General features: G+C 43.3%; 1 protein-coding gene across 1 annotated transcript in view; it reads left to right on the forward strand.

Annotated features, from left to right (window-relative positions):
• The first annotated feature begins 862 nt into the window (after positions 1-862).
• SYNE2 (spectrin repeat containing nuclear envelope protein 2) overlaps positions 863-27,051 on the forward strand; it is a 328,404-nt gene continuing 302,215 nt past the window's right edge. Inside the window, exon 1 of the mRNA XM_080809784.1 lies at positions 863-1,111. The gene's annotated coding sequence lies outside the window, so the exon portion shown is untranslated. The remainder of the gene's footprint in view (positions 1,112-27,051) is intronic.

Here is a 27,051-nt window from a genome sequence, read left to right on the forward strand (position 1 = left end):
GTTAATTTAATGCATTATCAAAACTAATGTCTGCTCCTTACCACTTGGTTTGGATCAAAACCAACAAATTTAAGTAATGCAGACAAGATTCCATAGCCATACAATATATATGAACTCGGATTTATAAGAAGTTTAATTTGATTGCGATACAAAGACAATATTTTAAAGTCATTTATTTATGTAGTAATAGTGAGTTCATACAATACCTTTCATTCAGAACTTAGTAATGCAGTACAGGAGCTAAGTGGGAGTCAATCGACATCATCCTGAGTCCAAGGGCATTGAGTCATTTGTTGGTATATCTAACTTGCCCCCGCAGGATGGATTCCCAAGGATCTAGCTTCCAGTGAGTTTCGGATCTGGAAGATGCATATGGTGTCGTAAGACGTGAGGCGGTTCTTGTGCAGGGGGAGGAAAGGACCCAGTATTCTGCATTTTAACAAGGGCCTCGCCTTCCCTCCAGGTGATCCTGAAGTCTGGACCACATTATAAGAAATACTGACCACGACCTTAAAGGTTATCTAATCCCAAATCCTCATTTTACGAAGGGTCCACAAAGGTTAGATGACTTGATCAAGGTTTGGTAGCTAATTTGCGCATCGGCTGTCTTCCTCCCACCTCTAAGACCCAGGAGTCTGGAAGGTTAGAGAAGTTCCTTGATGAAATCGGGCAGAAAAGCTTTTTTGAGGGAGTTTGTGACATTCTTCCTTCCCTCCGGTCGTTAACCTGCATGGAATTAGCATCTCCCTCTGACCATCTCTGACGTTCCAGAACACCGAGAGAAAGTTGCCAGGCCAGGGCGGCCGCTGGGCCTGCGGGGGGAGGCGGGCGGCTCCGCCTCCGGCGCTCGCGGGCGGGCTCCACACTGGCCGCGGAGCGGCGAGCGCGGTACTCGGAGGCAGGCGGCGGGCGGGGAAGGCGCGGGGCGTGGTTTGCAGCTTTCTGAGCGCCAAGGAGCGGAGCGCGCTCAGCTGCGTCCGGAACCTTCGGCTGGACCGAAAAAGCGAGCGGGAGAACGAGCAAAGGGCGCGATCGTGGGAGCAAGGCAAGTGGGGCGCCGACCTGGGTCGGCCCCAGCCCGCGCCCTCACCCCTCGCCGGGCCAGCAGCGGGTGAGCGCGGTCGAGGGCCCCCAGCGCCCGGGTGCGCCCCGGAGAGAGCGGGCTGAGACGGGGAGGGAAAGCGGGAGGGAGGGAGGGGAAGGGGCGGGGGCGAGGGAGGGAAAGGTCCCTGAGCCGGGGGCGGGGGGCGGTAGGCGCGAGAACCGACCCGTTGTCGGGGTCCGAGCCCGGTCACCGGAAACTTTGCCCGGGTGGGGAGAGCGGGGTGCGTGGAGGACGCCGCAAACTTGTCAGCGGGCGGGGCGCTCCGGGGATTGGAGCGAGCGCCGGCGGGTGGCGTTTGTCTCTCCGGCTTCTTTGTGTCACCTCCGGGCCCCGGCCCGCCTGGGCGGCCGGCTCGGAAAGGGGCTGCGCGGGGGGCTCGGCCCTGATCCCCGCGCCGCCCCCGTCGGGCCCAGGCCCCAGCACTCCCGATCCGCTGATTGTTTTCCTTCCTCGCGTCACGCCTGGGCGGGAAAGATTTTGAACCCCGCGTGAGCTAGAACGCGGAGAGCCGCGGCGCGGAGATTGCCAAATCGTGGGCGGCGCGAGGCTCGCCCCGCGTCCCCGGGCACCGGCGGGCAGGGGCGCACCGGGCTGGACAGGGCGCGGGGACCCGCGGGCCCCGGCGCTGGAGGAACGGCGGCGGGCGCGGCAGCCAAGCGCCCCCGCGGCGGGGGCGGCTCGGACGGCTCGGATTATAATTCCATTTTGATTGCTTGGGGTCTTTGTTGTCTGAAATTGCCTTGAGGGTCTGACGGTAGCACCTTCCCCTCCTTAGGTTATTTTTCTTCTGTTAAAAAAAGGAGGGGGCCGGGGGACTTGTGTGGAATCAGTGCTGCTCGAACCGACACGAGCCGCCTTATTAGATGGAGCTTGAGAAGTCCTGTGTAACATTTGCCTTTGTGGACGCTTGTTATTTCCGAAAGTTATTATTTTCCCCTCCCCTAGTGGAAGGGAGCGTCTGAGCTGGATGCCAGCAGGCTCGATTGTGTACAGGCACCAGCAAGTCAGAGCCCGGCCGAGGGTGTTTCTTTGTAGCCGCTAACTTGGGCATCGCTTCCCCCCCCCCCGCTTTTTTAAAGTTTGATTTCAAGCAACTTTCATCTGCTTTTTTGAAAGTTTCCCTAGCCCCGAAGTCCTCCTTGCAGTTATTACGTGGGTGTGCTCTGATGGGTTCGGCTACTTTTAGGGTTGGGGGTTACAATGAACATCTGAACCATACCTGGCCCTTCACCCCTCGGGTCCCTGCCACTGAGAACGTGTAAATATCACCAGGAGAAGGTATTCTCCTTTTATGAGATGGAATATTTGGCATGTTTTTGTACTTTAGTGCATGGCTCCTTTTTTAGTTTTCTTTCTGGAAAACTGGTGGGACTTTCAAAGGCTTTTCCCGAGATAATTACTAAGCGAACGGCCTTAGCCCCGCCATTACGCCCCCTACCCCCAATGCACCGCGAGGGAGAAGGGAGCAGGTGTAATCCTCATTAAGTTGTTTTTGTTGTTGTTGTTGTTGTTTTGTGAAGACTCTGGAGCTGTCAAAATAAGTAAAAAGTGGAAATTCTTAGTTCTTTGTTCACATGTTTGAATCAACTGAACTTTATTTGAATTCAACAAAAATAAAAATCAAACCAGTTTGGTCAGCTTAGCTTCGCACGTTAAGATTACTTAAAAAAAAATCATGTGAATAAGTTTACCCAGTTAGAAGTTTTACAGGCATTTCAGTGCCTTCGTGCTGGTTGTGTTTGCAGGATATTGCAATATGTTCAGAGAAGTGAATCACAGTGAGATTATTCTAGGTAGTGCCCTCAGTAGTTTTAACAGAGTTTAAAGTAAAGCTCAAAAGCGGAATCAGGCATGTCTTAATAAGTAAAGTTAAGCGTGGAAAGCAATTGAGTAATTTGTCATTACTCATATTTTTTTTTTAAAAGATTTTACTTACTTATTTGACAGAGACACAGCGAGAGAGGGAACACAAGCAGGGAGAGTGGGAGAGGGAGAAGCAGGCTTCCTGCCGAGCGGAGAGCCCGATGCGGGGCTTGATCCCAGAATCCTGGGATCATGACCCGAGCCGAAGGCAGACGCCTAACGACTGAGCCACCCAGGCGCCCCTACTCATATGTTTTTAATACAGATTTTTTTTTTAAAGATTTTATTTATTTATTTCACAGACAGAGATCACAGGTAGGCAGAGAGGCAGGCAGAGAGAGAGAGAAGCAGGCTCCCCGCCCAGCAGAGAGCCCGATGCGGGGCTCGATCCCAGGACTCTGGGATCATGACTCCAGCCGAAGGCAGAGGCTTTAACCCACTGAGCCACCCAGGCGCCCCTTAATACAGATTTTTAATAATCTCACAAAATCGTTCATTTACTCAAATAAGCTCTTTCCATATGTCAGCCATCGTGCCAAAATCTGGGGTTCCAAATAATAATAATAATTACCATTTATAGAGTGCTTATTTTATACCAGTGAATGCTTTGCATAGATTACCTCATTTATCTAATAAATATTTATTGAGTGCCTACAGTGTATTGTGCTAGGTGCTGAAGTTACAGCAGCGCATGGGACTGCTGTGGTTCCCGCCAGTCATGGGAGAGAGCTGGGGAAGATCCACAGAACATGAAAAACATTAGCAAACTGATTGCAGATTTTACAGTGTGAATCAGATAGCACACTTCCGTGTTTAAAATCCTTCAGTAGTTTCCCATCTCCCTCTGAAAGGCAGACCTGACTGGCCCCCAGAACTTACTCCATCTGGTCCTCCTCATTTCCCAGTCCTTCACCTTTTTGATCTTATCTGCTGCTCTGCTTCTTGCTCATACTTCTACAGCCAGACTAGTTTCCTTGCTGTCTGAGATGCCTTTCGACTTGCTGTTTCCTCTGCTTGGAATGCTCCCTGCGCAGCCTGCGTATCTGTCTGGTTCCCTCCCTGACCTGCTTCACTTCCTTACTCAGTATTGTGTTCTCAGTGAGCCTTGGCAAAACCCCAGATTTAAATAATCATCAGCTCTCTTGTAACTCCCATTCCCCTGTTCACGATTTATTGTTTTTCTCCATGGCACTTTTTTTTTCCTAAAGATTTTATTTATTTGTCAGAGAGAGAGAGAGAGCGAGCGCGCGCACAAGCCGGGGGAACAGTAGGCAGAGGGAGAAGCAGGCTCCCCACTGAACAAGGAACCTGGTGTGGGACTCAGACCTGAGCCTAAAGGCAGACACTTAACTGACTGAGCCACCCAGGCATCCCTTTCCATGGCCCTTAGGACCATAAAACTAAACATACTCTATGTTTGACTCATTTGTTAATGGTCTGTCTTCCCCTGCTAGATCGCACTCCATCAATGCTGTTGTAGATGCTGTGGTATCCTCGGAGTCTGGAACAGTGCCTGATGTGCACTGAGTCCTTAAGAACTGTTGAATGAATGTTGAGTAGAAAGAAGGAGACAACAGGGGGCCGAAACAGAGACCAGGGGCTCCCGTGTTAATAGTGAGAAGGCCTCTCTGCAGCTGATGTTTAAGCTGAGTGTTTGTTAAGAAGGAGCTGGCCTTGGGGCACCTGGGTGGCTCAGTGGATTAAAGCCTCTGCCTTCGGCTCGCGTCATGGTTCCAGGGTCCTGGGATCGGGCCCCGCATCGGGCTCCCTGCTCAGTGGGGAGCCTGTCCTCCTCTCTCTCTCTCTGCCTGCCTCTCTGCCTACTTGTAATCTGTCTGTCAAACAAATAAAGAAGGAGCTGGCCTTGTAGTTGGGGCAGGAGGTTGTGGGGAGGAGAGAGGCATGGCAGAAGATCGGCGGGAGAAACAGCCTTGAGTCAGGAGAGAGCTTGGCTTTACTGGAACTGGGAGAAGGTGGTTATGCCTGAGCACTGTCAGCTGGAGGGAAAGAACTAAGTGAAGACGGAATGGTAATCCGGTGGAAGATCAAGCAGGGCCTTCCTTGTAGGCTAAGATTTGGATAAATTGAATCCCCATATGTACCCTATTAGCCCTGTTTTATAGTTTATGAAACTGGGCATCAGGTAGTTTTCTGCAGCCACCTGTACACGAATGGCAGAGCCTAGGATAGAAAGCCAGGCCCTTTGACGTCAGAACACTTATATTTAATCCCATGCCAGTGTCAAAAGACAGAGTCCCCATCAGGATGGATGAGCCATTGTGGTATACACGTGGCAGTGCTGGAAAAGATGTATTCTTCCGGTGCCTGGGGAGGGGAAGCACCTCGTTCTGCCCAGGAGTGGAACAGGACAAACTGGAAGAAAATGGAATCATTTTTCCATTTTTTTATTATTATGAAATATTTCACATTGCCTACATCTTAATTAAGAAGTAATATTAATGTTAAATGCAACAACCTGTGCTTCAGGGCTTCGCTGTGTGTTCACTTTTTAGTCTGGCTTGCTTTCCCATCTACCACTGACCGGTTCGAATGCCCCCTTTCTTACTTTGACCAAAGGAAAGAGCGTGTCTGAAATAGTGTAAAATCGCTTGTGTTTCAAGCCTGTTACTCTTCACTGAATTGCACGGGTTATGTTCTTTTCTGGTCATTATATTAAACTGTCTCCACTTTGCGGGTTAGTGTGATAATTCTGACGCTGGCTCTGTTGAGTGTAATTGACACGCGGTAAGCTGCACATATTTGGAGGGTAAAATTTGGTAAATTTTTCACTTATATAAAGACCTGTGAAACCATCTCTCTCTTTGGCCCCTCCCTACCCCCTACATCCTCTTTCCCTAGACAACCGAAGATAGCTTTTTGACCCCTATGGATTAGTTTGTATTTTTAGAATTTTATATAAATGGAATCATAACGTCTCTTTTTTGTCTGGCTTCTTTCGCTTAGCATAATTACTTGGAGATTCCTCCATGGGGTGTAAATAAGTGGTCCACCCTGTTTTGTTGCTGAGTGGTATTCTACTGTATGGATCTACCCTAGTTCATCCATCCGTCCACCCATTGATTGACATGTGGCTTTTTTCCCAGTTTTTGACTATTAGAAATAAAGCTTCTGTGGACATTACGTACAGTCTTAGGTAGACTTCTGCTTTCATTCCCCCTTGGTAAATATTTAGGAGTGGAATGGCTGGATCATATAGTAGATAAGTGTTTTGAAGGGGTTGTACTATTTTACGTTTCCAAAGCTGTGTATGAGGGTTCCCATTACCCTGCGCCCATGTCGATACTTCGTGTGGTCAGGCTTTCCAGAGACATTCTGCTAGAGGTGCAGTGGTGTCTCATTGTGTTTTTAATTTGCAGTTCCCTGATGACTAATGATATGCTTATTTACCACCCGTGTATCTTCTTTTTTTAATATTTATATTTATATTGTTTATATTTTTTCCTCCTTTTTTTTTAATTGTGTTGGTTGCTTCCTTATTATTGAGTTTTGAGAATTCTTTGTTTTCCTGATGCAAGTTCCTTATCGGATACATGATTTGCAATATTTACTTCCAGTCTGTTCCTCATCTTACTGTCTCTTTTTTTTTTTTTTTTAAAGATTTTATTTATTTATTTGACAGACAGAGATCACAAGTAGGCAGAGAGGCAGATAGAGGGAGGGGGGAAGCAAGCTCCCCGCTGAGCAGAGAGCCCGATGTGGGGCTTGATCCCAGGACCCTGGGATCATGACCTGAGCTGAAGGCAGAGGCTTTAACCCACTGAGCCACCCAGGTGCCCCTCATCTTACTGTCTCTTAACAGTATCTCAGAAGATCAGAAGTTTCAAATTTTAATGAAGTCAGTTTATCAATTTATTCTTTTATGAATTGTACTTTTGATGTTTACCTTAAGAAATCTTTGCCTAACTCAAGGTGACAAAGATCTTTTTCTAAGAGTTATTTCTAACTCTTTATTTATTTTTGTTATTCATCACTGTTGGGACAACTCTATAAGAGAACGTAAAACTAGGGGTGCTGGGGTGGCTCAGTTGTTAAGCGTCCGCCTTCTGCTCAGGTCATGATCCCAGGGTCCTGGGATTGAGCCTCTCCCATCGGGCTCCCTGCCCAGAGGGAGGCCTGCTTCTCCCTCTCCCACTCCCCTCGCTTGTGCTCCTTCTCTCAATGTGTCTCTCTCTGTCAAATAAATAAATAAAATCTTTAAAAAAAAGGAATGTAAAACTATAGTTATCATTTTACATTTAGGTCAGACTGCTTTGAGTTAGTATTTGTTTACAGAGTGAAGTATGCATTGAAGTTTACTGCTAATGGGAACATTTGGCAATTTCTAGAGACAGGTAATGTACAGAGATGATGTCTTGTGTGTGTTATGGATGGGGGATGGGTGATATTTGCTGTTGGCATCTAGTGGGTCAAAACCAGGGATGCTGCTCAAGATACTGTAGTGACCAAGAGCAACAAAGAATCATTCAGACAAAATGTCAGTGGTGCCAAGGCTGAGAAACGCTAGGCTAGAGGTTTATCAATTTTATTGACCTTCCCAATGAACCAGCTATTGGTTTTATTGATATTTTCTTTTGTTTTTCCATTTTCTATTTAACTAACGTGTCACTCTGATCCTTATTGTTTTTCGTATTCTAGTTTCTTTCTTTTTTTTTTTTCCCAAAGATTTTATTTATTTTATCTGTGAGAGAGAGCATGAGCAGGAGAGGGGCAGAGGGAGAAGCAGACTCCCCAGTGAGCGGGGAGCCTGACTCAGGGCTCATTCCCAGGACTCTGAGATCATGACCTGAGCTGAAGGCAGACACTCTGACTGAGCCACCCAGACGCCCCATTATTCTAGTTTCTTTAGGTCATTGATTTTGTGACTGTATTTTTTTTCCTACATAGTTGTTTAGTCCTATAAATTTCCTCCTAGGTACTGCTTTATTGACATCTCACAAATCTTGATATGACGTAAATCCATTTTTATTCAGTTCAAAATACTAAAACACATTTTGTTTGGTATATACTCAGACCCTAAGTTACCCATATTACTTGGTTTTGAAATATTTGTGGATTTTCTAGAGATCTTTCTGTTATTGATTCCTAATTCAATTCCATTGTTGTCAAAGAGCATACTTTGTATGGCTCAAATCCTTTTACATTTATTTAGAGTTATTTTATAGCCCAGAATATAATTTCTTTTGTTAAATGTTTTATGTGCACTTGAAAAGAATGTGTATTTTAATTATACCATGTTAAAGGAACATGATATCAACATGACTTGTCCCTGTTCATGTTAACCTTGATCACCTGGCTGAGGTGTCAGGTTTCTCTCAAGTTACTCTTTTCTCCCCCTTCTGTACTGTACTTTTTGGTAAGGAAGTCACTATGTGCAGCTCACACTTAAGGAATGCAGAGTTATGCTTCACCTCCTTGAAGGGTGTTACTTTTTTATTCAGTGTGGTGATCTCTGTCTTCTATTTAAAAAAAATTTGTTTTTGAAGACATTATTTATTTATCCAACAGAGAGAGACACAGAGAGAGAGGGAACTCAAGCAGAGGGAGTGGGAGAGGGAGAAGCAGGCTCCCTGCTCAGCAGGCTTGATTCCAGGACCCTGAGATCAGGACCTGAGCAAAGGCAGACGCCTGAGTCACCCAGATGCCCCTGTCTTTTATTTATATTTTATTTTTTAAAAAGTTTACTTAAATAATCTCTACACCCAACATGGGAGTTGAACTCATGACCCTGGGATCTAGAGTCACATGCTTTTCCTACTGAGCCAAACGGGTGTCTCCACTGTAATGATCTCTTTTATTTATTTATTCTTAAAGATTTTATTTGTTTTGGGTGCACAAGCAGAGGGGATGGGCAGAGGGAGAAGGAGACTCCCCGCTGAACAGGGAGCTGACAACAGACTTGATCCCAGGACCCCAGGATTATGACCTGAGCTTAATGCAGATGCTTCACCTACTGAGCCACCCAGGTGCCCCATCTCTGTCTTTTAATTGCATTGTTTAGACCCTGTGTATTTAAAGTAGTTATTAACATGGTTGGGTTTAAATCTATAACCTTGCTATTTTCTGCTTTTCTCATCTGTTCATTGTTTCTTTTTTACCTCTTTTGGGTCTGTCTTTGGATTTATTGACTATTTTTCATCATTCTAATTTATATGCTTTTTTGGGCTTATTAGCTGTCATTCTTTGTTATTTTAGTGGCTGCTTTAGGGTTTGTAGTATACACCTTTAACTCATTACAGTTTACCTTCAGGTGTTATTATCCTACTTCATGTACAGTATGAATACCATGTTTGTAATAGTACATTTCCATTACTCTCCTCGTAACCTTTTTGCTTTGTCATATATTTTATTTTTTGTCTTTGATAGACCAACCCCACGCTACATTATTATTTTTGTTTGAATAGTCAGTTATTTTTGAATTTAAAAAATTTTTAAGTTAAGCTCCTTTTTATTTTTTATTTTACTTTTTTTTTTTTTTTTTGAGAAAGCAAGAACACTCACACCTGTGTGTGAGTGGGGAGGGTCAGAAGGAGAGGGGAAAGGGAGAGAGAGAGAGGGAGAATCTTAAGCAGGTTCCACACTGGCATGGAGCCCCATGCAGGGGTTTATCCCATGACCCTGAGATCATGACTTGAGCCGAAATGAAGAGTTGGACATTAACCCACCACCAGGATCTCCTGAACAATCAGTTATTTATTTATTTTTTGAAGGTTTTATTTATTTATTTGTCAGAGAGAGGGAGAGAGAGAGCGAGCAAGAGCACACAAGCAGGGGAAGTGGCAGGCAGAGGGAGAAGCAGGCTCCCCACTGAGCAAGGAGCCCGTAGGACTCGATCCCAGGACACTGGGATCATGACCTGAGCTGAAGGCAGATGCTTAACTGACTGAGCCACCCAGGTGTCCCCAGTCAGTTATTTTTGAAAGAGATCTAAATAATAAGGAAAAAATCATATATGTACCCATTTAGCTCCACAGGTTATATTCTTTATTGTTGTATCGTTAAATGATAGTAAATCATAGATGGTGAGGTTATTGGATTCATATATATATGTATGTATATAAAAATATATATTCTAACTTCTAACGTTAAAATAACCTTTGAGGAAGTACTGAAATTCAGAAATCAGCAAAGTTCATTTTCTTAAACTCTGTTGAATTGCCGTTGAATAGATCATTACTATAATAGGAAGATGGTTCAGGATGCTGTAGAGTATTACAACATTCCAAACACCTGGACTTGGAGAACTCAGTAGACAGGCACTGATGAGTGTGCTGTGGTTCTTTTCTTTCCTCTGGGCAACATTAGGAAGGTGGATGGAGAGAAGGAATCAGTCCACCTGTGCTGATATTTTCCAGACCCTGAGAAATTTTGGAAGCATTTTTTTCTTTTGATGGTTTGTGAGATGAAAAAGTATGGTTATATAGCACCTCAGGTCAAGGCAACACATTTTTAAAAATTTTTACTTATTTATTTTTTTAAGAGCTTTTATTTATTTATTAGAGAGAGCAGGAGGAGGAGGAGAGGGAGAGGGACAGGCAGAGTCCATACCGAGCGGGGCAGGGGAGGGTGCTGGGAGGGGGAAAATGTGGGGTTCTAGCCCAGGACCCTGAGGTCATGACCTGAGCTGAAGGCAGACACTTAACTGATTGAGCCACCCAGGCGCCCCGTCAAAGTAACAAATTTAGCAACAGTGAGCCTCAAGCTTCTGCTGGTCCGAGTCCCTGTTGGACTGAAGACTCTAGTCTGAGACGCAATTCTTGGATTTCTCTAGAATTTGCCATCTACTTGATACTCTGATTGCAGCTGACTTTTACTCTTCCTTTACTGCCCGTGTTTGCTGTTTGTCATCAGTGAGCAGTGCCTCTCTGTTCGGTCATGTAAATGCACCCCTGGTCTATATATATATATATATTTTTTTTTAAAGATTTTATTTATTTATTTGACAGAGAGACAGATCACAAGTAGGCAGAGAGAGAGAGAGCGAAGCAGGCTCCCCGCTGAGCAGAGAGCCTGATGCGGAACTCGATCCCAGGACCCTGGGATCATGACCTGAGCCGAAGGCAGAGGCTTTAACCCACTGAGCCACCCAGGCGCCCTGGTCTAAATATTAATACACTGCTGAATACTCAGCTATAAAGGAGGGGGAAAATCAACTCATTCTGCAAGTTAATTTATTTTGTGAATATTTATCGAGTCCGGGCTCTGGAACCTTGATGAAAATGTATGCCCCTTGCTCTTGGAAAAGCAACTGTCCAGTAGGAGAAAGGCCCACCAGCAGAGGTGCGTGCAATCCCGTGCGGTAACTGGTGATCACTACAATGGAGACCCCAACAGAGCGGTGGGAGAACCGCTCTGTTGGGGTCTAAGCTTAGAACAGGGCTTCTCTAAGTGTGTTCCCAGCACCAGCAGCGTCAGACATACTGAATCAGAAAGCTTGAGGCTAGAGCCCAGCCATCTGTGTTTAACAAGCTTTCCAAGTGATTATGATGCGTGTTCAAGTTCATGAACCACTGGCCTACAGGATTAGATATCTCTGAGACTTTTTTCCCCAGCTTCAAAATTCTATGAGTATTGATTTAGAAATGTGATATTTACTCCATTGTACTTTTTTTTTGCTTATGCTGTAAAATGTATGAAAAGCATCATCTTTGTTCCAACATGTGTTTTTATTACTCATTTCCCCTTCTTGTACCTCCTACTCATGATGAACTACAGCATCGGTGTTACTGATTCCTTATCATTTATCCCCATGTCTTTGCATCCTTAGAGATGATAGCCTACAAAGAACAACACTGTGCAGGAAAATGTCAGTCCATTATTGACGTTAGCTCATTGATAATGAAGGATTTTCTTCCATTTCATCTAGATTGGGAGCCATGCTGAAGTGCTTTGGGTACACAAGGTTGTATGTGCCTGTGTGTTTCCCAGCAGGCGTCATCACTTTCATATGATGTTTGCCAGTGCACGTTTCAAACTTTCTAAGGTCAAGCCAAGTCTGATGGTCCTGTAGCCAGGGCTGTCTGAGAGATTTATCACCCCATTGTACTTAAAGAGCAGTGTTGGCACTAATAAAATATCATGTAAACCATTAATTGTTATGTGGGTAAAACAAATTCAAAAGGACAAAGTTATACCTGACACTGGAGTAGTAGTAAATTGGATTTAAAAAAAATTATTATGAAAAATTTCATATATATGCAAAAGCAGAGATAATAGTGAAATGAACTCCTGTGGAAACATTACTCAGTATCGGTGATGATCAAATCCTGCAAATGTGGCTTGACTTAACACCCTCACCCATCCCCCCATGCGGGATTATTTTGAAGTGAATTCCACACATCATATTATTTCATCCATAAATAATTAGATCTTAAATTATTTGAGCTGTTAAGATGCTAGAGAGGAATGTGCAATTGAATTACAAGTAGACATTTCATGGTTACACATTAAATTATAGATAAAGTTTACTGGAATTCATTTACACAAAAGATAGTAAAACAAAACAATGGTGTGGAGACATATACATATATTCCTGTTAAAATTCACTAATATTCTGGTTACAACTGAATACATTCTGTCAAAATATTTTATAAACCTTCATCATCATGATAGCAATCTATACCTTATGCTTACAGACAATTTTCCAGAAGAATGAGGAAGACTACACCCGTATGTGCTGCCAGAATTGAAATATCATGCTGGACGGGGAACCTTTAATTTGAAAGGCAGATTTTTGGGAAGGGAGGTATTATGAGAGGGTTTTGTAGACTTCTAGGCACATTTTTAATATATTTAAATTAAAAATTCTTATTCCTCATTTTATTTTCTTTTTTAAGATTTTATTTATTTATTTGACAGACATAGGTCACAAGTAGGCAGAGAGGCAGGCAGGCAGAGAGGAGGAAGCAGGCTCCCTGCTGAGCAGAGAGCCCCATGTGGGGCTCGATCCCAGGACCCTGAGCTGAAAGCAGAGGCTTTAACCCACTGAGCCACCCAGGTGTCCCTTATTCCTCATTTTAGCAGTTATGTGGCTGTATCTGAACAGAAAAGGTATTTAACATTTAGGGATGAACAATATATCTTTAAAAGAAAAATGCTCTCATCTTAGTCCGTGTGCTAAACACACTCTTTTCATCAAGGTTAGAGTTGACCTATTTAATTAGAGTTTGGACTGAGAGATACTTCATGTTTGGGGGGTGGGTGATATAGAATTAATCTACACAGACATACCACCACTTTTCTCCTACTCTGGCTTTCGAGTACAAGCTGGGGTACCCTGAGGATAAAATTGATCATATTATGACTGAGATCTGTAGGTAGGGCTGTTCTGTGTGATATATTAAATAAGGGGTCATACCATAAAAGTTAGCTAATTTTCATTTACAGAAGATTTAATTACTCAGAAGTAATCTTTATCTTAAGTATAAACTGAAACAAAATAAATAAAGACCATTTCCCATGCCCCCAAAACAAATAATAAAAAACCCCCCACAACTCAAACGAATCTAAGCTATTAGTACTGTGGTAGGTGACGCAGCCAACATATGATGGGATCGTTTGGTAAAATGCATGCTAGAGCTTTTTGTTCAAATTTTTGAGCAAGTGATTCAGAAAGAAGAAAATAAAAAAGGGGTGCCTACTATAAATTCTGTTTTTAAAACTGTTAAAGGTGTGTTTTATTATCTGCATTTGTATGTTGACAAGAAAAATGGGTCACAAGTGTTCTCTTGAATGTCCTTTAGAGTCACTCATTTGATGACACTGAGTAAGAACTTTTACTGTTAATAGACCTTTGTTTAAAAGAAAGTCTGTTACCTTTGTAGTCTTTGTACTTTCTTTCATTATAGGAAGCTTCAGCTTAGTTGCATAGTAATTAATTTAATAGCTAGTGTTTAGTCCAGAACTGGTTATGATTCCTTCCAGGCCAGATGAAAAGAAACGCCAGAATGTTTATAACCACAGGTTGATGATTTGGTGACAAGACTCTGTTAGTGATGGTTTCTGAGACTTGGAAAAGTAAGCTTGCGCCTTTCATGAGTCATTGTGTCGTCTCCCGGTTGACTGCGTGTTTTCTTAGTAACTGCTGCCGATTTCAGGTTTGAGCAGGGCAAATATGTTTTGGAATGATCCAACATATTCTTTCAGGTTATATATGCCTGTTAAACCTTATAAAGTTACTATTAATGTTGTATGTTCCACAAAGTAGGGAAGATTTAATTGTCTTCTTGTCCTTGCCTTCCAAATTATTATTATTTTTTTTCTGATTTGCTTTTTAGGGGCTTGGGGGTGGAGGTAGGAACAGAGAAAAATAAGTGAATCTGGGAGACGGTGGACCTACTTGTGTATGACCCTGGACGAGAGCAGAACCAAAATGGCCTCCATGTGCTGATAGGATAAGACATAATTTACTGAAGTCCTGGCCTTGGGTAATACTCCCATGTGTTAAGTACTAAAGGAACGAGGGGATTTTGGAAATGTCTGTGCCGTAGCGGAATAGTTAAGAGTATAGCTTCTGAAGTCAGGCTGACCTTGGTTCAGATCCTGGCTTTGTCGTATACTAGCTCCGTCGCTTTGGAAAATGACGTAACCTGAGTAGAGTTTTCTCATCTGTAACATGGAGGTCAATATACGATTTACCTTAAAGGAGGGTGATGAATATTACTGAGATAATACACTTAGTGGACAGTACGGTATTTATTGTTGCATACTGCACAACACATTGTAATCAATGCTAGCTGTTACATTCAGTTCAAGGGTGCAGTGAACTAGGGGCTAAGTGACAGGTGTGGAGGTGGCAATAAGTGATCAGATGTGGCCCCTGTTCTTCAGGGATTGGGGGAATTGGCTTCATGAACTAATTATTCTAGTATGATCCAGAATGAAAGAAATCGCACCTGAAGTGAAGGCAAAGTGCTGTGCATGTGTAACATCAGTGGTAATTAATGCCTGGTTTGGGGAAGTTAGGGCTAGATTTGTGGCACATCGACGTTAAATTTGGGTGCATAGCCAGGCCCAGAATGCAGACTAGGGCTTTTGTGGGTGGAGAATGGAGGAGAGTAGATTAGGCTCAGGAAGAGCACAGACTACAGGGCAGGACTCATGGCAAGATGCAGTGGGAGAGGTCTGGCCAGATGTTTCGCGGTTAGATCTTGGGGACTTTTGAACGTGTAAGTGGACCGTATTCTTGTCAGTGACGAACCAAGTTTGGTGTGAGCTCTGTTCCATGATAATGTTCTGGAAGATGTATTGGAGAGGCAGGGGGTTTCCTCTCCAGGGTGTTTTCAGAAATCCAGGTGAATGATGGAGAAATTCAGAGGACAGAGTCAGAGAGTATTAAAAGGAGGTGGAAGAGAGAGAATTCTAAATTAGATGTCAAAGAGAACGTTGGTGCCATTACTTGAGAGAGAGAGAACACAGGAAGGGGAAGGATGGGAGAGAATGGATGATCTTGGTGGTAGGGTGGGCCTAGTGGGCTAATCTTTTGAGCCCAAAGATTAGTGGACATCTAGCTGGCAGCTGGATATTTAGTTCTGCAAGAAAGAAGCCAACACTTACTGCGCATCTGTCATGCCTCTGATTTATGCTAAGCATCTCCAAAATCCCCAAATCATTATTAGAAGCAGATGGTATTTTTACTGATGAAGAAATAGCTCAGGAGAGGCCTGATATCCTTTCAACATTTACCTTTGTTACAAAGCACTTCTCACTTTTATCTTTCTCTTCAGGCTCTTTGGAGCAAGAGGCAAGCCGGGGCTGGGAAGAATGAGTGTGTGATTTCCACATTCAGGCTCCCGTTACATATTCTTTACCTTGAGGAGAGAGTAACCCTCTACCTGGGAGATTTCCCTTTGTTACCTGAAGAATGTCGAGGGAGTTCCATTTCCAATCTTCTTTCTCAAATTCTATTATTCCTTTCCTTTTAGAGCTGCCTGAAGGTTGAAGTCCCTTAGGATTTTTTTTTCCCTCTTGTTCTGATGAAATGGACACATTTGGGTAGGAAAGGGTTAACACTTTTTTTTATTAAAGATTTTATTTATTGGGGCGCCTGGGTGGCTCAACCCTTAAGTGGCTGCCTTCTGCTCAGGTCATGATCCCAGTCTCCTGGGATCGAGCCCCAAATCACTGGGCTCCTTGCTCAGTGGGAAGCCTGCTTCTCCCTCTTCCACTCCCCCTGCTTGTGTTCCCTCTCTCGTTGTGTCTCTCTCTGTCAAATAAATAAATAAGATCCTTAAAAAAAGATTTTAGGGGCGCCTGGATGGCTCAGCGGGTTAAGCCTCTGCCTTCGGCTCAGGTCATGGTCTCAGGGTCCTGGGATTGAGCCCCGCATCAGGCTCTCTGCTCAGCGGGGATCCTGCTTCCCTTCCTCTCTCTCAGCCTGCCTCTCTGCCTACTTGTGATCTCTCTCTCTCTCTCTCTCTCTGTCAAATAAATAAATAAAATAAAATAAAAAAAAGATTTTATTATTTACTTGAGAGGGAGAAGGGGGGAGGGAGAGAGCTCGCATGGCAGGGAGAGGCAGAGAGAGGAGAGAAGCAGGCTCAGCGGCAAGCAGGGAGCCCAGTGGGAGGCTCCATCTGAGGACCCAGGGACAGCAACCTGAGCTGAAGGCAGATGCTTAGCCAACTGAGCCACGCAGGGGCCCCGGAGGATGAACAGTTTATAAAATAAGTCTTGTTTTAGTTGAGTTGGAGAGGGGTAGAGAGAATGATGGTCTTTTCCTTAATAGTATTCCCTTCATTAGGTGATGAAATGTGTAGTTCTGATGTCAGGCTTGTGGGTGCAGGTTAAAAATTAAATCTGCCAAGACTTGGAGCATTTGTGTAAAATTTTTTTTGTGTTCTTACAAAAATGCAACAACACACATATTAAAAGGCAAAGCCCTTCCTCATATTATTTTCACTTTCCATTCCTGCCGTCTCTGTCCCTAGAGATCATCACTGCGGACAGTTCTGTGTTTATACCATTTGAATGTTTCCCAATACCCGGAACCCTGGCAATAATTAAGCAGAGTAGCTAGAATTTGTGCTTTTCCCTTTTCACCTAGATATTTGGAATCAGGGTTTATTATTGAGGTTTCATGGATATGGGTTCTTTATTTAAACTGTGTTCTGAAAGCCATATAAACATCAAATTTAACTTAAAAACCATGGGATCATCTTTGGAATCAGTGACGTACCTATGATTAGAATTTAGAGACCTTGAGCTTATTTGTTGCTAAACCAGTTCTGTTAGTTAATTTATTACACAAGTTTGCCAGCTAGCTGCAACAGTGGGCAAAAAAAAAAAAAAAAAAAAAAAAAAAAGACACGTTTCATCTTATTTAAAGAGGAGAAAGGGCAGATTGAGCTGAAAATTTAAACTCACAAAGATCCATTTTAGTTTGGTCACGATAATAGTCTGTTAATCACTTCCTACGTGGACTGCTCAGATAATATGTGCTTTGGTAAATTTCTCTAACAGAATCGCAGAATACGTGAGTAGTGGCTTAGCTCTGCCTTGCCCATTAGAAACTTTCTTTTAAGAACAGGGAGTTTGGGGGCGCCTGGGTGGCTCAGTGGGTTAAGCCTCTGCCTTCGGCTCAGGTCATGATCCCAGGGTTCTGGGATCGAGCCCTGCATCGGGCTCTGCTCAGCGGGGAGCCTGCTTCCCTTCCTCTCTCTCTGCCTGCCTCTCTGCCTATTTGTGATCTCTGTCTGTCAAACAAATTAAAAAAAACAAAACAAAACAAAAAAAAACCAGGGAGTTTGGAGCCCGCTTGTGTTCAAGCAAGTTTTGCCAATTACTCGCTGAATGGTCTTGGGCAAGTTACTTTACTTCTCTGTTTTCCTAAATGGGGTAGTGTTTATCTTACGGACTTGTGAGGATGAGAAGAGATGGCACATATAAAATATCTGACACAGGGATGCCTGGGTGGCTCAGTCAGTTAAGTCTTTGCCTTCAGCTTAATTCATGATCCTAGGGTCCTTGGATCGAGCCCCACGTTGGGCTCCTTGCTCAGCTGGGGGTCTGCTTCTCCCCCTCCTTCCCACTCATGCTCTCTTGCACTATTTCTGTCTCTCGCAAATAAATAAATTAAATAAATAAAAAAAAATTTTTTTTAAATCTGGCACAAATGAAGAACTAAATAAATCTTAACTATTCTTAGTAGTTTTGTCATTCTTCGCAAAAAGAGAATCTGCGATTTCGACCACCCATGTTAGAAGAATTTTACTATTCTTACTTTCAAGTTCTAACAAAGGAGAATTCACTGCAACCTTACTTTCCTAGCGCTGTAGATTGTCAGAAGGAATGTGCAAATAGTGAGATATGCTCTTGAAACAGATACAAATCTATTTCTCTTAGTTGGTCAGCTTTGTAACTAAATAAATTGGAGGAGCTTCAGCCAAAGGATTACACAGAGATTTTCTTTTGTCTTAGTGGTCTGTCTTCTCAAGATCCTTTGGTAGTTCTAGTTTTGGTCCACCTAAGAAAATATCGTGGGGCTCCTGGGTGGCTCAGTGGGTTAAACCTTCGGCTCAGGTCATGATCTCAGGCTCCTGGGATTGGGCCCCACAGCGGGCTCTCTGCTCAGTTGGGGTGGCCTGCTCCCCCCCCCCCGCCTGCCTCTCTTCTCTGCCTACTTGTGATCTCTGTCAAATAAATAAATAAAATCTTTTTTTTTAAAAAAGAAAATATTGTGGAATGATAAGACATTTTGGGGGGGAGTGTTCTAATTGTTCACTGATGAGGAGGAAACAACTTAGGTGGTGTTACTTTTTGAGGGTGTTTTATGTTCTATGTGTTTCAGGGGCTGGGGACAGGTCAGGTATATTTTCATGGGGAAGGCTTTTTTTATTTTTATTTAAGAGAAAGAGCTCATGGGTTGGAGGGGGAATCTCAAGCAGACCACCCCCCCAACATTGAGCATGGAGCCTGACCCCGAGATCATTACCTGAGCCAAAATCGAGGGTTAGATGCTTAACTGACTGAGCCACCCAGGCACCCTGTGGGAAGGCTTTGAGAGAATGAAAAAATATTTCTTAGAAATCTCAAAACTGTAGTCTGAAATTCCATGAAAAGAAAATTTAAGAATTTTGTAATCCCAGTTATGGAGGTAAGGATTATGTTTTTTTTAAATTTTTTTTAATTTTTTTAAATTTTTAAAATTTATTTGACAGAGAGAAATCAGAGCTAGGCAGAGAGGCAGACAGAGAGAGGGGGAAGCAGGCTCCTGCTGAGCAGAGAGCCCGATGCGGGGCTCGATCCCAGGACCCTGAGATCATGACCTGAGCCGAAGGCAGAGGCTTAAACCACTGAGCAACCCAGGCGCCCGGTAAGGATTATGTTTTAGGAAATTTATTTTCGGGGTGCCTGGGTGGCTCAGTTGTTAAGTGCCTGCCTTTGGCTCAGACTGAGCCCTGCATTGGGCTCCCTGCTCAGCAAGAAGCCTGCTTTTCCCTCTCCCACTCCCTCTGCTTGTGTTCCTTCTCTCATTCTCTCTCTCTCTGTCAAATAAGTAAAATCTTAAAAAAAAAAAAAGAAGAAGAAGAAAAGAAACCTGTTCAGGGTCACTTAAAAATTTTTTAGTTTCATAAGGAAGTACATAAATTCTAAATATTTTAAAGAATTAAGAGATATACTAAAGAAATAGTGATCTCAGAACTAGACAATTATTATTATTATTTTTAAAAGCTGGACATATTTTTAATAGGGTCACCGCACATGTTATAAGTAACAAGTGAGATAATTTAGTAGACACAGAAGTGCATTCTGTTCTCTTCCTGAGATGATCTGACCTCAAATCAGATCTCAGAATTGTGTCCACAGAATTGGCAAATATGTATCCTTGGGGAAAACTCAAACAAACAAGTTTGGTTGTTTCTCTTCAGGTGAGAAACTTCTGTCTGTTTAGAAATGAAAAGGAAACTAGTTTGTAAGCTCTCTAGCAAGTCACAAGGGATGCCTGAAAGGAGGGAGCGTTTCACAGTGTAAAGTTCTGCTATTTCAGAAATCAAATCTATTTTTCATAAACACCCTCTGTTTCCATAGTGGCTTGATTCAGCAACTTTTTAACAAATGAATACCTGTTAGAGTTGCTCGCCTGGCTGGCACCCTAGAAAAAACAGCTTCTAAATCATACAGCAGTTAATTTTCAGCACCCCCCACCCCCGCTGCATCTAGTTTCCCAAACCAGTCAGAATGCTAAGATTTACTAGTTGAGTAAGACTAGTTGTCAAGTAAGAACTCCCTATTTATCAGTGCAAATCACATAGTAACGAATGGGATATTTTTGGAAATAAAGAGTTAAAGAGAAGCACAAACTCAAAGAACAGAAAGGAGCTCTGTTTGGGGGGAGATTTTGAATTTTTAAAAAAATTCCCTGAGGACTATTTCCTTAAAATCCTAGCATGCAAATTATAATCTAATGCATCTTTTTTCTTTCTTTCTTTCTTTTTTTAAAGTCATAGCACTTTCCTAGCAAAATTGTATGTACCAGAATCTGGGACTTATTTATTAAAATCTACAATGTTTTACTGAGTGATCTAAGAATTTGCTCATTTATTTGCTTTGTCACTGTGCACCTCTTGGTAAATTATTAAATATAGTTGGATTGTAGGGACGAAAGGGGAACTCTTTTCTCTAAGAGGAGTCTTGAGGGTGTGTGAAATAATGGTCTGTCATAGGAGAGATTAAAAAATTGAGTAAAAACATCTCTTCTAAGATACCAGTTATGAATTCTAATCCTGGGTTTACCCAGAGAGTTGTATGCCCTTGAATAACTCATTAATGGTCTCAGTTTCCCCCCGCTTTAGGAGTATCATTATTATGTAAAATAACCTATAGGCACAACTAAATACAAAGTATGTTTTATCTTGGATCAATTACACTACCCCGGCTCTTTACTGATAATCATTGCTTTGCTTTCCTGAACCCAGCCAGCTAGCTTTCAGAGGTCTCCATCAGAAAGGACAGTAAAGGGGGACGCCTGGGTGGCTCAGTTGGTTAAGCGGCTGCTTTCGGCTCAGGTCATGATCCCAGTGTCCTGGGATCGAGTCCCACATCGGGCTCCTTGCTCAGCAGGGAGCCTGCTTCTCCCTCTGCCTCTGCCTGCCTCTCTGTCTGCCTGTGCTCACTCTCTCTGACAAATAAATAAATAAAATCTTTAAAAAAAAAAAAAAAAAAAAAGGACAGTAAAGGAGAGAGAGAGTGGTGGGATTAAAAACCATTCCTGGGGCGCTTTAAAATGTTTATGTGCTCTCCATAAGGAGTCAGTGAATCTTGTCTCCTATATGATTTATAATGCTGGTACAGGGGCAGTAGTGGGGGGCTGTTTTATTAGAATCTAGAGAGGCCCACAGCCATCATGTTGATTCAGGTAAGAATTTTAGAACTGAATGATACTTGAATTCACTTATTTCACAGAAGAGGAACCAAGATTCGGGAGCAACAAGGTCCCACAGGTAACTGATAGAACAAGGAATAAAATGGCTATCTCCATCCAGATTCCTGGCTCAGAGCTCTTGCCGATTTATGTATGTGTATATATGTTTAAATTGTTACGTATTAAGGTCTATGAAATCATATAAATCATCAGACAGTACTTATGTGCTTTAACAGCTTATTTAAGAAACAAAATATTGCTAACATGGTTGTGACCCCTACCCTCTTCACAGGTGTAGCTATCAAATTTGGGTATTTATCATCCTCATACATTTCTTTATAATTTTGTTGCATATGAATTTTTTTTAAAGATTTTGTTTATTTATTTGACAGATCACTAGCAGGCAGAGAGGCAGACAGAGAGAGAGAGAGAGAGAGAGAAGCAGGCTCCCTGCTGAGCAGAGAGCCCGATGCAGGGCTCAATCCCAGGACTCTGAGATCATGACCTGAGCCGAAGGCAGAGGCTTAACCCACTGAGCCACCCAGGCACCCCGCATATGAATTTTTTAAAAAATATTTTATTTATTTATTTGAGAGAGAGAATGAGAAAGAGAGAGAACTTGAGAGTGGGGAGGGTTAGAGGGAGAAGCAGACTCCCAGATGAGCAGGGAGACAGATGTGGGACTCCATCCTGGGACTCCATTCTGGGACTCCAGGATCATGACCTGAGCCGAAGGCAGTTGCTTAACCAACTGAGCCACCTAGGCATCCATGTTGCATATGAATGTTAAGGGTGATTTTCAAAGCATTTAACAATTGACAGTGTATTGGGAACAGCCACTCATAATGGTGGCTGGCCATAAACCACAGATCAGCCATGTCAAGCTTACTGGCTGAATATCATGGTCTCCTCACCAAATTTTTTTTTTTTTTTTTTTAATGTCAGCTGTAAACCCAACATGGGGCTTGAACTCAGGACCTCAAGATCAAGAGTCAAATGTTCTACAGCCAGGCACCCCCCTAAGCAATATTTTTTAAGATTGCATGTAGTTTGGCCTCATTCTGTATGCATTCTTCGGCAGGTTGCTTTTTTCTCCCTCAACTTTTTATTTGTGAGCTATGTCAATATTGGTATGTGTAGCTCTGATTTATTCATTTTCATTGATTTTTATTTTATTTTATTTTTTTAAGATCTTATTTATTTATTTGACAGAGATCACAAGTAGGCAGAGAGGCAGGCAGAGAGAGAGAGGGGGAAGCAGGCTCCCTGCCGAGCAGAGAGCCTGATGCGGGGCTCCATCCCAGGACCCTGAGACCATGACCTGAGCCAAAGGCAGAGGCTTAACCCACTGAGCCACCCAGGTGCCCCCATTTTCATTGTTTAATATTCATGTGTATGAATATGTCACAGTTTATTTATCTATTCACTAATGTTTGAATATCTAGTATTTTTAAGTCCTTTTCTAGGACCCATTCCTATCATTTGCTTATTTTCCTGTTAGGTTGTTTGTCTTTACCTTACTGATTTGTGAGTATATTATTTTTGTATTTTTTGGAAAGTATTGTTTAATAGACAAATAACATTAACATCTCTACTTAAGAAGCTACTTAAAACCTTTCATAGCTTTGCCTTCCCAATATTATTGGAGCTGTATACAGCTATTCATGTTCAAAAAGGTTCTTTCAATATCATCTCTCTTATCAGATTGATGTCAGGTATACCCATGGGATTGTCCGAGTGTTAATAGGTTAATATGTCTGTGACATATTCCTTACACAAAATGGATTTGGCATAGGCTTAACTTTTTTTTTTTAAGATTTTATTTATTTATTTGACAGAGAGAGACACAGCGAGAGAGGGAGCACCAGCAGGGACTGAGGAAAGGGGAAGCAGGCCTCCCGCTGAGCAGGGAGCCTCACACAGGGCAGGGCTGGAACCAGGACCCTGGGATCTTGACCTGAGCCGAAGGCAGGCGCTTCATGACTGAGACACCCAGGCGCCCCAAGACTTAACATTCTTTATTATGAAGATAGACTTTATTTTCCTATATTTACATGGTCATGCAGGTGAAGGTGTTCTCCTTATTATACTCTAAAATATGGGAGGAGGGGCGCCTGGGTGGCTCAGTGGGTTAAAGCCTCTGCCTTCAACTCAGGTCGTGATCCCGGGGTCCTGGGTTGGAGCCCCGCATCGGGCTCTCTGCTCCATGGAGAGCCTGCTTCCCCCACTCTCTCTGCCTGCCTCTCTGCCTACTTGTGATCTCTCTCTGTCAAGTAAATGAATAAAATCTTAAAAAATAAAATAAAATAAAATATGGGAGGAAAGTCTTAATGGGAAATTGTAAAATTCTCATTTTTTGCCTTTACTAAATAAAGCAGGGTAATGGCACCCTTGCTTCCTTAGTAGACCACAGATGGGCCACAGAATATAAAGGGGGATTGAGGCCACAGCTTGGAAAATTCTTTCTAGAACTTTATCTGTTTAAACTATCTGGGTTCGTGGTTTTGGTTCTCTCCCTCTTTTGTCCCCCAGTGAATGGTGACTTGACTTGACAGAGGCACATGCTAGGCTGTCTGTTCTTTTGTCGACTACTTGTATCTGCTTTCTGGAAGGTTATTGTTTTCAAGGGTCTTAAACACTTGGATTAGGACAGTTAAAACCTTTCTCGCTGACTGGGGAAGTGTAATCTTCCTATTCATTCTGCTTTCCTGGCTTATTGGCTTCCTTCCCTTCGTTTCTTTTTACTTACAAATCACTTGCATCTGTTTGATAGCCATCCTTCAGAGCACCCAACATGTTGTTCATTTCGATTTTTTTAACCTAGTTCTTGTTGTACAAAAGGACATAAACATGTAAAAGTACTTTTAGTACTAGAGGTTGCCTTCTCCTAGAGTATCACATTTGGGCGCTGCCCCTCCCCCCCATTAGTAGAAAGATCCCCCACAGCCCCCCCCACCTTTCCACCTTTCCACCTTTCCACCGCCGCCCCCCCCCCCCCCCCCCCCCCGCATGCTCTGTAGGCCTCTTTTGTTGTTGGGAGCTAACAAAGTACTGTAATTTGCTGGATAGTGTGCATGGAGGATGGGCCAAGGGGTTCCTGGAAGAATTTCTGTAACCTGCCCGAGCTCTCTTAAAAATTGCTGATTAACTATGTCTTCTGTTTTGGGAATAGCCGGAACTTTAAAGTTAGGAATGTTTTTCAAAACAAAGATGTTTATTTTTAGAGGCAGATCATATTTTGAGCCCATTTGCCATAACTGCTTTTTTAAGAAACAAAACCCAGGGATTTGAAGTGGGTAATCCCCAAAGCGAAAACAAAAATCTTGCTGAAAGAATTAGCAATATATATAACCATTCTGAAAGCAAGCTGTGTTTTCATTTTAGCTTTCTGCGTCTGCTTCGTCAAAATGAAGCTGAATTTTGCTTAATTACCACAGTTGTTCTGAAATATTCCTTTTCCTTGCATGTCTTGTCCTATGAATTTGATGTCCTGATGCAGAAGATAAAAAATGTCAAAAGAGAAAAGTGTTGGAAGAAATTTTGTTGTTAGGGCAAAGGGCATGGTGTTAAAACTAGTGGGCAGGCGGAGTTCTCGGAGATGGAGTCATCCAGATTAATTTTTATCTCCATGATCACATGAGTAAAAAGAACCTTTTCAAGTCTTTGATTTTTTAAGGAATTGTGGGGGACGTGGGGTGGGGGTGGGTGGGTAGTTTCCACTTTATTAGTCCCCGTTTGCAGGAACAATGTAGCGTGCAACGTAGATGAAAATCAAAGATGGGGCTAGTAGCATGGGCCTTCCCACAGGATCTCTGTGAGCAGAACCCCAAACCCTTTACAGATACAAAGATCTATTTAAAGGTTCACAATAACAATGACAACATTTTAGGGCTGTCTTCCAACCCTATCACTTCCTCCTTCTAGTGGGAAGTTGAGCTCGGGGCGGAGAAGGTACAGGGACGGGTGTTACTGGACCAGTGCGCTCAAGCTGTAGCCTGCTTTTGTGGAATCACATACCTCTGTGGGACGTTGCACAAAGGGATTGGTGAAGTGAAAGTACTTTGATTGATGTAGACTAACAGAACGGAAAAAAAAATTGAGTGAGTTAAGAAATACTCATCAATAGCAGCCAGAACATGGAGGGGGGAGAACCCCTCACGTCTTAAATAATAACAAATAAAACTTTCAAATAATAACATTTACAGTAAATAGTTTTTCTTCTTCTTCTTCTCCTTTTTTTTTGGCATGAATCTTTAAGCAGGTGCATTTGAAGGACTAACAGTGCATCCCCAAGGTGATGCTTGGCTGCCGAGGTGGAGGAGCTGGCTGATGGCCTCGCCGGGGTTCCGGAGCTCCCAGACTGTGCCAGAAACTTCAGCATGGAAGCGGATTTCTGGCCAGAGTGCCTGTTGCAAGGGCATTCACTGTACCTTAGCACATCTCTCTGTTTGATTTTGCTCCGCCCTAGGGAGGTCTGTGGACCATGGATCATCCCAATGATTCTGGTTCAGAGTACAGTGGACCTGAGGCTCCTGTATTTTTCCTAAGCTGATCCCCCAAATTTGCGATGGCTTGGCATGAGAAATCTAAAATTATCTCATTTTTTTTTGGAGCTTCCTTTCTTCCTTTCCTCCAGGAAGATTTTATAAGGTTTCACACAGAGGCGTGGACTTTCCCAGTTCTCCCAATCTGGACCCCAAACCCCTAAGGACTTGAAGTAGATCAAAGCCTGACTTCATTCAAATCTCTGGGGTGCTTTCGGCAGCCTGGAGGCACCAGAAGCCTCTCGTAGGCCTGTGGACCCTGATGGGAACCTGGGGAAGAGATTTCCCAGAGTTCTCCTGCCATAGGGTTTTTTTTTTTTTTTTAAGATTTTATTTATTTATTTGACAGAGAGATACAGTGACAGAGGGAACATAAGCAGAGGAAGTGGGAGAGGGAGAAGCAGGCTCCCCGCTGAGCAGGGAGCCCGATGCGGGGCTTGATCCCAGGACCCCGAGATTGTGAAGGCAGACACCCAACAACTGGGCCACCCAGGTGCCCCTCTGCTGCAGGTCTGCAAGAGGATCTAGCAGCCCGTGGTTGTGTACTGGTTCCAGGGCTTCAAAAAAACATACCTCAATGTCTGTTCAACTACAACGTATTCTTTGCTTGGTTCCTAAGCAGTGTATGCTGGGGCTGTGCTATATGGAGGTACGGGTGTACGTTTGGTGGCCTTGGATGGAGGTGGTTGCTTAAAGCTTAAGTAGTTGTGATAGTGGATACCATTATATTTGAATTATTTCTTATTCTCTTTCTCTCTTTAAAGATTTTATTTATTTATTTGAGAGAGAGAGAGAGAGAGAGAGAGAGAGCGAGCGTGTGTGTACAAATGGGGGAGGAGCAGGGCACCTGGGTGGCTCAGTTGGTTAAGCGACAGCCTTTGGCTCAGGTCATGGTCCTGGAGTCCTGGGATCGAGTCCCACATCGGGCTCCCGGCTCCATGGGGAGCCTGCTTCTCCCTCTGACCTCCCCTCTCATGTTCTCTCACTCTGTCTCTCTCTCTCTCAAATAAAAAAAATCTTAAAAAACAAAACAAAACAAAACAAAACAAATGGGGGAGGAGCAGAGCGAGAGGAGAGAGAGAATCTCAAGCAGGATCCGCGCTGAATGCGGAGCCCATCTTGGGGCTCAGTCTCAAGGCCTTGAGATCACAACCTGAGCT

Source organism: Martes martes (genome assembly GCF_963455335.1).
Source record: "Martes martes genome assembly, chromosome: 7".
NCBI classification, from domain to species: domain Eukaryota; kingdom Metazoa; phylum Chordata; class Mammalia; order Carnivora; family Mustelidae; genus Martes; species Martes martes.